The 12,793-nt window shown below is 36.3% G+C and overlaps 1 protein-coding gene across 6 annotated transcripts in view; it reads right to left on the bottom strand.

The window, feature by feature from the left end:
• The window catches only part of CEP350 (centrosomal protein 350), a 163,318-nt gene that overhangs the window by 135,603 nt on the left and 14,922 nt on the right, over positions 1-12,793 (bottom strand). The gene's annotated exons all lie outside the window — the stretch shown is intronic.

The raw sequence follows: 12,793 nt of genomic DNA, 5'->3' as shown, positions 1-12,793 counted from the left end.
AAGTGAGGACAGTCATCACCCTTGAAGTGGCTAGAGAAGTGGCTGAAATTGGAGCAAGGAAGTGCTGCTAATCTTCATGGATTTGGGTGCTGATTTCAAGCGTATGTTCAGTTTAAGAGACTTTATCAACTTGCACATTTATATGCTTTTTCAATGCATGTTATACTTCAAAGGATTTTCAGATAACATGAATTATGTCCTGTTTTAGGTTTATAATTCTAGTTTTTGAGGCTTTTCTTAAGAGATAAGTGTCACTCTGTCACCCAGGCTGGAGTGCAGTAGTGCAATCAGGGCTCACTACAGCCTCAACCTCCTGGGCTCAGGTGTTCCTTCCACCTCAGCCTCCCAAGTAGCTGAGGCTACAGGTGCACACCACCATGCCCGGCTAATTTTTTTAAAATTTTTATAGAGATGAAGTCTCACTATGTTGCCCAGGTTGGCCTCAAACTCCTGGGTTCAAGTGATTGTCCCACCTCAGCCTCCCAAAATGCTGGGATCATGGGTGTCAGCCACCACACGCAGCCTATAATTATAGTTTTAAATCAGTTTTATGATATCTATTCTCATGAAGCACCTCAATTTGCCAATAACCTACATTTAAAATCTTTGGTTATCCCATGCCCTGTAAGTGAATATTTTAAATATAATGTATTTAAGTTGGTCTGTTCTTTATATAAGAATACATTTTTTAAATCACCATTTTTGTAGAAATTGAAAATAGAATTAGTGAAAAAAGTGTAATAAAAAACTTAATAAGATAATCTATCAAAAGGTTTACTATCTTTAAAGTATAAATCTCAATTTGCATAAGGCCTTTTTCCCAACCACTTTTAAGTGTTTACCAAGTCAAATAGATTATTCAAGATCACTTCCTGGGGAATAATGAAAGCACCTTCCCAGTTAAATGTTTTAGAGATATTATGACAATAACCTTATTCAACAGTCATATGGAAAACTTGGATTTATTTATTTGTTGGACATTTATGTATTATCTTTTGTCTACTTAATTTGCCAAGAATTAAGAGATGGACAAAAATTCACCGGAACTACTGAATTTTTGTCCATTTCATATTTCTAAAATACTTAACTCCTAAATAACTTGATATTATTATTTGGTATATAAAAGTTCATGGTTATGCTGTCAATGGATTTTATATTTCATCAATAAAAAATAACTGTTTATCCCTAGAGAAATGTGTTTTAGTATTTAATTCTACTTCGCATGCTATTAATAAAAAGCAAACATTGCTTTATTGCATCTGCCCTATCCTTTTAATTCTAAGTTTTCTGGATCACTTTCTTTTAAACATACATTGTATATAGAAAAAAGATTTTTTTAACCCAATGTAATAATATTTGTCTTTTAAGACTAAGAATGGGGAAAGTAAACTTGTATATCAACAGCTTGTACTAACAATGTTTTTTGAGTACCTACTTTGTGCAAAGCATTGTGTGTTACTAAAAAAAACTAAAAAGAAATGGTCCTTACAGATGAAAAAATAGAGACAGAGAAAGAGAGAGAAAAATGGTTCTGACCTCTACAATCTCACAATGTAGTACAAGTATTCTTAACCTAGTAATCCATGAATGAGCTTTTCCTCTAAGATCTGAAACAAGACAAGGATGACCACTTTCACCACTTTTGTTCAACATAGTTCTGGAAAACTCAGCCACAGTAATTAGGCAAGAGAAAGAAACAAAGGGCATCCAAATTGCAAAGGAGGAAGTCAAATAGTCCCTGTTTTCAGACAATATAATCATACATATAGGAAATCCCAAAGACTCCAGCAAAAAAAACTATTAGAACTAATAAATGAATTCAGTAAATTTGTAGGATACAAAATCAACATACAAAAATCAGTAGTGATTCTATACATAAATAATGAACTACCTTACAAAGAAATCAAGAAAGCAATCCTATCCACAGTAACTACAAAAAAAAAAAAAATCTGGCTAGGAATAAGTTTAACCAAGGAGGTAAAAAATCTCTACAAAGGAAACTGTAAAACACTGATGAAAAAACTTAAAGAAGACAGAGAGAAAAATATCTTGTGTTCATGAACTAGAAAAATTAATATTGTTAAAATGATCATACAACCCAAAGTGATCTACAGGTTCAATACAATCCCTATCAAAATACCAATGGCATCCTTCACAGAAATAGAAAAAACAATCCTGAAATTCATATGGAACCACAAAAGACACCAAATTCCCAAAGCAATCCAAAGCAAAAAAAAAATAAACCTGGAAGCATCACACTACCAGATTTCAAAATATACTACAAAGCTACAGTAACCAAAACAGCATGGTACTGCCATAAAATCAGACATATAGACCAATGGAACAGAATAGAGAACATCCATGTATTTATAGCCAACTAATTTTTTACAATGGTGCCAAGAACATTCATTGGGGAAAGGATAGTCTCTTCAATAAACAGTGCTTGGAAAACAATATCCATATGCAGAAGAATGAAAACAGACCCCCATCTCTCACCCTACACAAAAATCAACTTGAAATGGATTAAAGACTTAAATATAAGACCCCCAAAACTACAAAATAATTAGAAGAAAACATAAGGGAAACAAACAGTTCAGAGCACTGGTCTGGTAAAAGATTTTATGAATAAGACCCCCAAAAGCACAAGAAACAAAAGCAAAAATTAACAAATCGCATTATATCAATCTAAAAAGCTTCTGCACAGCAAAGGAAACAATCAACAGAATGAAAAAACAACCTACAAAATGGGAGAAAATATCTGCAAATTACTCATCTGTCAGGGAATTGATATCTAGAACATACAGAACTCATACAACTTAAGAGCAAAAAAAAAAAAAAAAAACACCCCAAATAATCTAATTAAAAATGGGCAAATACAAATGGTCAAGAAACATGTTTTTAAAAAGCTCAACATCACTAAACATCATGGAAATGCAAATCAATACCACAGTATCATCTCACTCCAGTTAGAATGGCTATTACCAAAAAGACAAAAAACAACAAATGCTAGTGAGGATATAGAGAAAAAGGAACTCTTATATACTACTGGTGGGAAGGTAAACTAGTATATCCACTATGGAAAACAGTATGGAGATTCCTCATAAAACTACAAATAGAACTGTCATATGATCCAGCAATCCCACTACTGCATATTTATCCAAGGGAAAGAAAATCAGTATACTGAAGAGCTATCTGCACTTCCATCTTTATAGCAGCATTATTCACAATAACCAAGAAATGGAAACAACCAAGTGTCCGACAACGGATGAACAGATGAAGAAAATATGGAACTACATCCTGTCTATAAGAGACTCACTTTAGATCTAATGACAAAAATAGACTGAAGTTAGCAGGATGAAAAAAGAAACTGTATGTAAACAGTAACCAAATGAGAACATGGGAGGTCACAATTATATTAGGCAAAATACACTTTAAGTCAAAACCATTCACATTTCCATAAAAAAGAAAAGAAAAAATATATATACACAATGGAATACCATTCAGCCTTAAAAAGAAAAAAATTCTGTCATTTACAACAACATGGATGAGCCTGCAGGATGAATATGTTAAGTCAATAAGCCAGGAACAGAAAGTTAAACACAGCATGTTCTCACTCCTATGCAGAAGCTCACAGAAGAGCTCTTCTCATAGAAGAGTAGAACACAGGTTAGTAGGGACTAGGAGAGGAGTTAAGGGCGCTTAGGAGAGATTTGTTAAAGGATACAAAATTACAGCTAGATAGAAGGAGTAAGTTCGAGTGTTCTACAGCACTGTAGGATGGCCATAGTTAACGATAACATATTGTGTATTTTCAAGTAGACAGAAGACAAGATACTGAACGTCCCCAACACAAACAAGTGATAAATATTTGAGATGATGGATATGCTAATCACCCTGATCTGATCACTATACATTGTATCAAAACATCACAACTGCCCCATGAATATGTACAACAATTGTGTCAATTTAAATTTTTTTTAATTTAAAAGATAAAGTTAAGCATTCTGTTATATAGTAATAAGCTTGTCACAACATTCTACTTCCATAATGGAAGACAGCCAAAGTTCTCTGTATAGTCATGCCCATGCAATGATGTTTTGGTCAACACAAACCACATATATGACAGTGGTCCCTTAAAACAATATTGGAACTGAAAAATTTCTATCGCCTAGTATTTACTATACCATATTTTTATTGTTATTATAGAGTGTGCTCCTGCTATTTACTAAAAAATAAAAATACATATTTTACAAATATTTTATTTTAAAAAATATTTTTAAAGCATAAAAAGTAAAAACATAAAAATAAACAAAACTTAAATTGAACAAAAGCTTACAGAATAAGGATATAAACTATTGCTGTACAGCTGTATATTTGTTTTAAGCAAAGAATTATTACAAAAGAGTCAAAAAGTTTTTAAAAAAGTTTATGAAGTAAAAAAAGTTACAGTAAACTAAGGTTATAACTGAAGAAAGATTTTTTAATCAACTTAGTGTAGCCTAAGTGCACAGTGTTTATAAAGTCTACAGTAGTGTACAGTAATGTTCTAAGCCTTCAATAGCCTGTTGGACTGCTTTATTTTCTGAGGCTTACTGTCTGCCAAGGTCTAAATTTAAATAATCTTCAATTATCAGAAAACAGCTTTCTTCTTCACATCAAGTGACATAAGAAATAATATAATAAAACACCCATGTACCTACCTCTCAGTTTAAGAAATAAACTATTACCAATTTGGCTGGAGTCCTCTGTGTATCTCTACTCATACTCATCTCTCTCCCCTCATCCAGAAAGAATAACCTCTAGGCTGAACTCAGCATTTATCATGTTTACCTTCCTTCAACTCTAACTTATTTTTCAAAAGTCAAAAAGGCCAACTTCCCACTAGGCACAAAACAACTGATCACAAATTATGCCTTCAAAATGTTCCCATAAAGCTTTGTTAAATGAAACTGTGTAAATACTAAAGATATCAATCACTGTGTTTAGCCTACCAATAGTTCTTTTCTCTAAGGAATTACCCCTACCCACTACTGTGATCCACAAAGATCTGCCCCTCACTCTAGCTCTAGCTGATTGGATAAGAACTAAGGAAGTGACTCAAAAGCATCCTATCCAGTCTCCGGAAAAAGAGACTGCAGAGTTTTGGAATTGAAAGGATAAGCAACTGATCCATGAGCTATAAGGAGTCAAGCTGAAAAATACAATGAAAAACAAAGAGGAAAATCAAAGAAAAACAAATTTTAAAACAGTGGCCCCAAAGGAAAGGAAAAAGAGGTCTTGTTCTTGACAATTTTCCAGTTCTCGTAATACTAGTACCTCATTTTCTGCTCTTGCATTCTTGGATGCTTCTCTCAAATTTCCCTTTATTTGAGTTTCCTCATGGGGGAAAAAAAGATAAAAACCTACAGAAAAAGAGGATCCAACAAAATAATCATTCATTTCAAACCTCTAAATCATGTACTTAGAGGGGAAAGAAGCTATTAATGAAAAATATATTTGAAATTCATTTCCTGTATTTCATTTCTTATATTTCTTATATTCATATATTTCTTAACACATTTTTTGTAGCATACTGGAAATGAATCTCAAATATACTACACAAAATGTGTTAAGAAATGTACTGTTTTAAAGAGAGAGAATACAGAAAATACCCCAAAATAAATGACAGTTCCTCTCAGAGATATGTGCAGGGTTTTCTCTGGTCATCAGAAAATGTTTTTTTTTTTAAGCCCACTGATAAAATGTTGCCTTTATCTTCCACTTTGTTATGAACAGTTCTTCAACTAAAAAGTCCATATTTTTTAAACCAAAAATTGGAGCATAGTCTAAAAAGCTGTATTTTTTTCTGATTTACAGGCTTATTCTTACTGAAGTCTTAGAAAAGCCTAAACATTAAAAAAGAATTGTATCTGTCTAGAAAACCTAGGAAATACGCCTACATTCTAGTAATACAATTTTCCGGTCAACAGGCATTACAACACTAAGTTATTAATATTTGGGATCTTAAACTTTCACCTTAAAACTCTCACTACTTTTGGGATTCGTAAAACATATTTCTCCTGTTTCCCTTGCCTCTTGATTGTTTTATCACTTACCTCTCAACTCCTGATGGGTTCTCTACTTCTGTCTAATTCATCAATGGTAACATTTCCAAGGCTTTTTCCTAGGCCTCTTCTTCTCTAGCTCCTTCTCCCCAGGCAACCTCACATACTTTCATGGCTTTAACTATTTCCTAAATGTTATATTTCTTCCTCAGATCTATTTCTGAGCTCTAGATGCAAGTTTTCAGTCTATTTGATGTCTATCTCCAAGTACCATTGGCACCTCAAATTTTTCATGTTCAAAACCAAATAAATTCATTATCATCTATCTTCAAAATTTTCTTCTTATACTCTTAATAAATTGGATTAACATGCATCCAGCTCATCTTTGACATTCCGATCTCTCCCACATTCCATCATATACTTAGTTACCATATCATTTATACCTTTAAGTTGTTTCTCTATTATGACATGTAAAATATGCCTCATACATAAAGCTGTTTGTAAAAAAAAAAATTTAAGATGTTTCTCTAATTTTTCTTTCTTCCCCTTGCCTCTGTTCAAAGCATCATCTTTAGCTTAAATTATGGTAAAAACTTCCTAAATTATCCTGCTCCTAAATCCATTCTCCATACTGCAATCTAAGTTATCATTCTAAAACAGAACCTAGCAATTCTGATTTTATAACTCTTCAATGACTATCATTTATGGGACAGAGCTCCAAACTCCTTAGCATGATGGACACTTGGAGACCTTCACAACATTAATTTAGTCTCACCTTTTTATTTTTTTTTTAAGCAAAACTGTGTAACTACTTTCCTGTCGAATAGGTATACCTAGAGTACATTCTTTGAATATCCAGAACATTTCATTATCTCCACACTGTCTTTTCCTAAATTTTCTCTGGTAAGAATGCCCTTCAAAGCCAAACTCTGATGTCATCTCCTATAAATCTTTCCCAAACTGGCTCTTAATAAAATTAGTACTTCAATTAGTACTTCTCTGTTTCCTATAGTACTCTTTTCATTTTTTCCTTTTCTTTTTTTTTCTTTTTTAGAGACAGGGTCTTGCTGTGTCACCCAGGCTGGAGTACAGTGGTGCAATCATGGTTCACTGTAGCCTGAAACTCTTGGGCTCAAGCGATCCACTTGCCTCAGCCTCCTGTGTTGCTAGAACTACAGGCATGTGCCACCATGTACAACTAATTTACCTTATTTTTTTTAGAGACAGGTCTCTTTTGTTGCCCAGGCTGTTCTTCAAATCCTGGCCTCAAGCAATCCTCCAGCCTTGGCCTCCCAATGCACTGGGAATACAGGCATGAGCTACCATGGCTGGCCTCTGCTCATTTTTCATAGTTCTTATCATTATATACATATACACACATACATACATTATACATAATTCATTCATTCAATGAACATTCATTGAGCACTTAAGGCTCATAATCAAGTAAAGGAGATACACACATAAACAAATAGTATACAATATAATGAATGCTATAATAGAGTTACAAATAGTATATATGTATCAGTCTCCCCACAAGGTTGTGTGGTCCTTAAGGACTGTATCTTCTTACTCATCTAGAGATCAACAGAACCTTCAATGAACAAATGAACAAACGACAGCATTAGAAGCTGTTATGAGCTCCATTTAAACAGAAAAAAATAAAGGAGAATCAAAGGCAGGGCTGCCAGTGGAAGGATGAGGTATGATGGGTCAACAGTAGTGTTAAGAAACATGATCTCAGAAGCAGAAGAAGCAGTTAAAGGGCCAGGCTGCAAAACCACTCATAAGAAAGAAAGAGGAACAATTAACATATTTATCCTATGGCAGTAAATGAGGGGGGAAAAAAGAAACTGAAAAAATAGAAAATGAAAAGAAATTAAAAATAAGGAAATGAAATTCACATACTATTTTGCAAGTAGCCTGTAAGAATATATAGCAAAACAAATTACAAGGAACACACACACAAAATTTGGCCCGCTGATAACAGGGCAAAGAAAAGCGCTACAGGTAGTCGCATAAGCTAAATATATGATGTCATGGAAATAATGGGAGCCATTTGATAAAAGCATGTCTTCATTAATGTGCAATAAATTAGAAAACTGGAGTAAAAGATAATGCTACCGCTCTATCACCAAGTAAAAGCCTAATTATGATTACACTAAAAAAAAGTATAACAAATACATATAAATGCTACTGGATACTCATTTATACACTCACTGACACGAACAGGGTGATTAACAGTTAAACTGGAACAAATGAAACATTGCCATCTAGATTCACTGAACAGCAGAAACTACTCAGAAGGAAAGACATTTCTCTCAGCTACCCACTCAAAGCAAACACTGACTACTAGGTCTATGGCTTCAACCTTACAAAAAATGTTAGTGTTTCTTAAAAGGGAATAATGTACATAGATTATTTGCAGAAATTACTAGAGGGGTACCACTGCTAATTATTAGCTACAACTTAGCAAACATATTTGCCTTGTTAAAAATTTTGTGCCTACTGGCGCCGGGTGCGGTGGCTCACACCTGTAATCCCAGCACTTTGGGAGGCCGAGGTGCGTGGATCATGAGGTCAGGAGATCGAGACTATCCTGGCTCACACAGTGAAACCCCGTCTCTACTAAAAATACAAAAAATTAACCGGGCATGGTGGTGGGCGCCTGTAGTCCCAGCTACTTGGGAGGCTGAGGCAGGAGAATGGCGTGAACCCAGGAGGCGGAGCTTGCAGTGAGCCGAGATCGCACCACTGCACTCCAGCCTGGCAACAGAGTGAGACTCTGTCCCAAAAAAAAAAAAAAAAGTTGAATACACTCAGTGTCCATTTAGACTCTTGACTCTTCAAGCAATTCCAATGTGGTTGCCATCCCCATTTCTCCACAACTCTCATTAAAATCACCAAAACCTCTTCGTCTCCAAATCTAATGGGTATTTTCAATCCTCAATCTACTTGACCTTGACCTCCTGGCAGCTTCCTTACAACTGACCATTCTCTAAAAACACTCTTTTCAGCCGGGTGCGGTGGTGCGTGCCTGTAATCCCAGCTACTCAGGAGGCTGAGGCAAGAGAATCGCTTGAACCAGGGAGTTGGAGGTTGCAGGGTGCTGAGATCGCATCACTGCACTCCAGCCTGGGTGACACAGCGAGAGTCCATCTCAAAAAAACAAAACAACAACAACAACAGCACTCTTTTCCCTTGACTTCTATACACTACACTCCAGACATACAATACATACATTTTCCCACTTCTCTAGTTCTCTTTCTCAGTCTCCTTTACTAGTCTTTCTCTATATGTCTTTTAAACCTTGAAGCTCAGAAGGATTTGACCTTCAGCTTTTTTGCTTCTAACACTATACTCTTTCGCTGGGCAACCTCACTCTTGCAAAAGGCTTTCAAAACCACCTACATGCCAATGACTACCAAAACACCAGATTTTACCTCTGATATCCTAACCCACATATCAAACTGCTTATTTAGAAATCTGAAAGGCACATCAAACTCACCATCCCCAAGTGCCAGCTCATGATTATCCCACAAAAAACAAATGAGGTATTCCTTCTCTCAGTAATCCAGCTGCATAAACCAGAAACAACTACAAGAAAAGGTGACCTCAAGAAGAGATGGCCATATGACCTGTAAGGTTCTTTTCTACTCTGAATTTATAATCTGTACTACCAGTTCTCAAAGTGTGGTTCAGGGATCTTTGAGGGTCTCTCACACTCTTTCAGGAAGCGTCTTTGAAATCAAAACTACTTACATAATAATATTAAGACTTTGTCTTTTTTATTCTCATTCTCTTATGAATGTATAATGGAGTTTTCCAAAGGCCACATGACATATGATATCACAGCAGACTGAATGCAGACAGAAGCAGATATGAGAATCCAGATGTCTTCTATTAAAACAGACATTAAAAAGAATTGAAAAATGTCAAACAATGCCACTCACTGCTTTTTACTGTTGAGATATAGTTAGTTATTTTTCATTTAAAAATGTTAAGCCCAGGTCACGCCTGTAATCCCAGCGTTTTGGGAGGCCAAGATAGGAGGATTGTTTGAGTCCAAGAGTTCAAGACCAGCCTGGACAACATAGTGAGACCCAGTCTCTACAAAAAAATTTATTTTAATTAGCCAGGTGTGGTGGCATGCACCTGTAGTCGCAGCTACTAAGAAGCTTGAGGTTGGAGGATCACTTGAGCCTTAAAGGTCAAGATTGCAGTAAGCTATGATTGCACTACTGCACTCCAGCCTGGGCAACAGGGTGAGACCCTGTCTTAAAAACAAAACAAGGCAGGGCGCAGTGGCTCATGCCTATAATCTCAGCACTTTGGGAGGTCGAGGCAGGCAGATCACCTGCAGTCAGAAGTTCGAGACCAGCCTGGCCAACATGGTGAAACCCAGTCTCTACTAAAAATACAAAAATTAGCCGGGTGTGGTGGCATGTGCCTAGTCCCAGCTACCTGGGAGGCTGAGGCAGGAGAATTGCTTAAACCCAGGAGGCAGAGGTTGCAAGGAGCCGAGATTGCGCCACTGCACTTCAGCCTGGGCAACAGAGCGAGACTCTGTCTCAAAAAAAAAAAAAAGAAAGAAAACAAAAGCAACAACAGAAAGTTATTATTTTAACATGCAACATGTTTATCATTATTTTAAATAAACAAGTACATTGAAAATTTCAAATACAGTAAACATCAATAGAGAAATCCCACATGAACAAAATCTTTTTGAGTCTTTCATAACTCAAGTGTATGAGGCGGTCTTAATACCAAAACATCTGTGAAACAATGATCTATACCTGTGGTGTGTATACACAAGTAAGATATAAGATGACACTGTGAAATAGCCAATTCTCAATTATCTTCTAACAGCAAATTTTTGTTTCACATGTACTGACAGTGTTTTCATTCAATCACATAGTTTCATTTTGCTCAATATTTATTGGCCTCCTACTAAGTGCCAGGCATTAAGGGATAAAAGATGAAACAAATGACTTCATTCTGGCTCTTAGAGAGAATATTTCCCATATCTTTGCTACATTTCAGTTCTCTCATCTATATCAGATCCTATATAACAATCACCTCTCTCTGAAAGATTAAGAAAAAGAAGAGTCTGCAATATTCCTACTATCTATCCTCAACATAAAATGGACAAATAGTAAATTTAGTAAGGACCAGCAGACAAAAAAGTGGAAAATACTCAGTTATAACTCAGATCTATTACACTGTTCCAAGTAAATTCCAGAATAACCAACACTCCCATAACATAGTCTAATATACCACTAACCTGAGAATTTAGCCTGACATGTTTCTACTTACAAAATATAAACCTCAACAACTACTTTTACAAAAACGGAGTGACTTACTGTAATCCAGGAAATCCAGAAGATACTATGTAACATTAGTACTACTTTGGCCTTTGCAGCATAGGAGGCAGAGTAAGGATAAAAGAGAACACAATGCCCCACACCGATGAAACAAAGAGTTAAACTTCGTAAACAAGACACCCACAGATTTTTACTTTAGGAGAGTTGAGGGCAGCAAACAGGACCAGGAATAACCAAAAGAAGGGGGGAGCCCTAAAAATAGGCCTACACTTTTGCTTACTATCTAGTTATCCTGAGTACTTTTCTAAATTAATATCAAGGAATATATCTACAAAAAGGAGTCTTACAGTTTGCAAGTCAGGATTATTTTTTCCTAAAAGTAAAAAAGTTTCACTACAGAATTTTCCCTTATACATAAGAAAGTTAATATTGGTTAACTCCAAGGAGAGGAAGTGAGGGTCCAGGACAGGAAGTAGATTTTTCAGTGTATATATTTTTTATTTTTTATTTTTTTGAAGACAGGGTCTCATTATATTGCCCAGGCTAGTCTTGTTGAATTCCTGGGCTCAAGCAATCCTCCCACTTCAGCCTCCCAAGCAGCTGGAATTACAGCACACACCACCAAGCCCAGCTTCTGCTTCTGAATTCTTTTTTTAAAGCAGACACATTGATCACTTTTTGAGGAAAACTCCAAGGAAAAAAGAAATAATTTCTTTTTGCCTTTTTTAGAAACTGCTGTTAATTTTCCATCAACTCCGTTTCCATGTTGCTTAAGAGTCCATGCAAGAACAGCTTAAGACTATTCAATGATTATTCCTACCCATTCAGTGGCCTAAGCAGTGGGAGCTGTAGACCAGTCTTCTGAGCACTCCAGTCTTTAGTAGGGAACTGCTGAATAGGCACAGAGGGCACCTGCATGCCCTCAGACCAGTCTGCAACCTCAGGCTGAGTAGTGTTAAACTCAGGTGCTGACATAGTCCATTCACCCTAAAATTCTTCCTTGGTCACAGCCTTTTCAGCAGCAGCCTGCTCTGCTTTTTCAGTCTCTTCAGGATCTCTGCAGAAGTAGAGATCAGGCATGACCTCCCACAGGTGTTCACGGGAAATGGTGCCACACACGCACAGAACTTTCTGGGCCAGCACCCACCACATCAAACCCACTGAGTGAGCTCCCTTACTGTTGCATGGGATGGCAATGTCCACACAGCGCAAAGGAGAATCTGTGTTACATAGAGCAATGGTAGGTAGGTTAACCTAAGATGCTTCAGTGAGAGGCTGGTGGTCAAACCAGCACAAGCCGTGGCTCCCGGAAGGCAGCCTGGATCTGGTTAGTGAAGGTTCCAGGAGTAAAGCGGTCAGCAATTGGAGTGGCTCCAGTGGCAGCAGCAAACTTCAACACAGCCTTCTGGCCAGTATTTCTGGAGA

This window comes from Trachypithecus francoisi, unplaced genomic scaffold (genome assembly GCF_009764315.1).
Source record: "Trachypithecus francoisi isolate TF-2019V2 unplaced genomic scaffold, Tfra_2.0 Lachesis_group5, whole genome shotgun sequence".
NCBI classification, from domain to species: domain Eukaryota; kingdom Metazoa; phylum Chordata; class Mammalia; order Primates; family Cercopithecidae; genus Trachypithecus; species Trachypithecus francoisi.
This window is presented reverse-complemented; position numbering and strand designations above follow the sequence as displayed.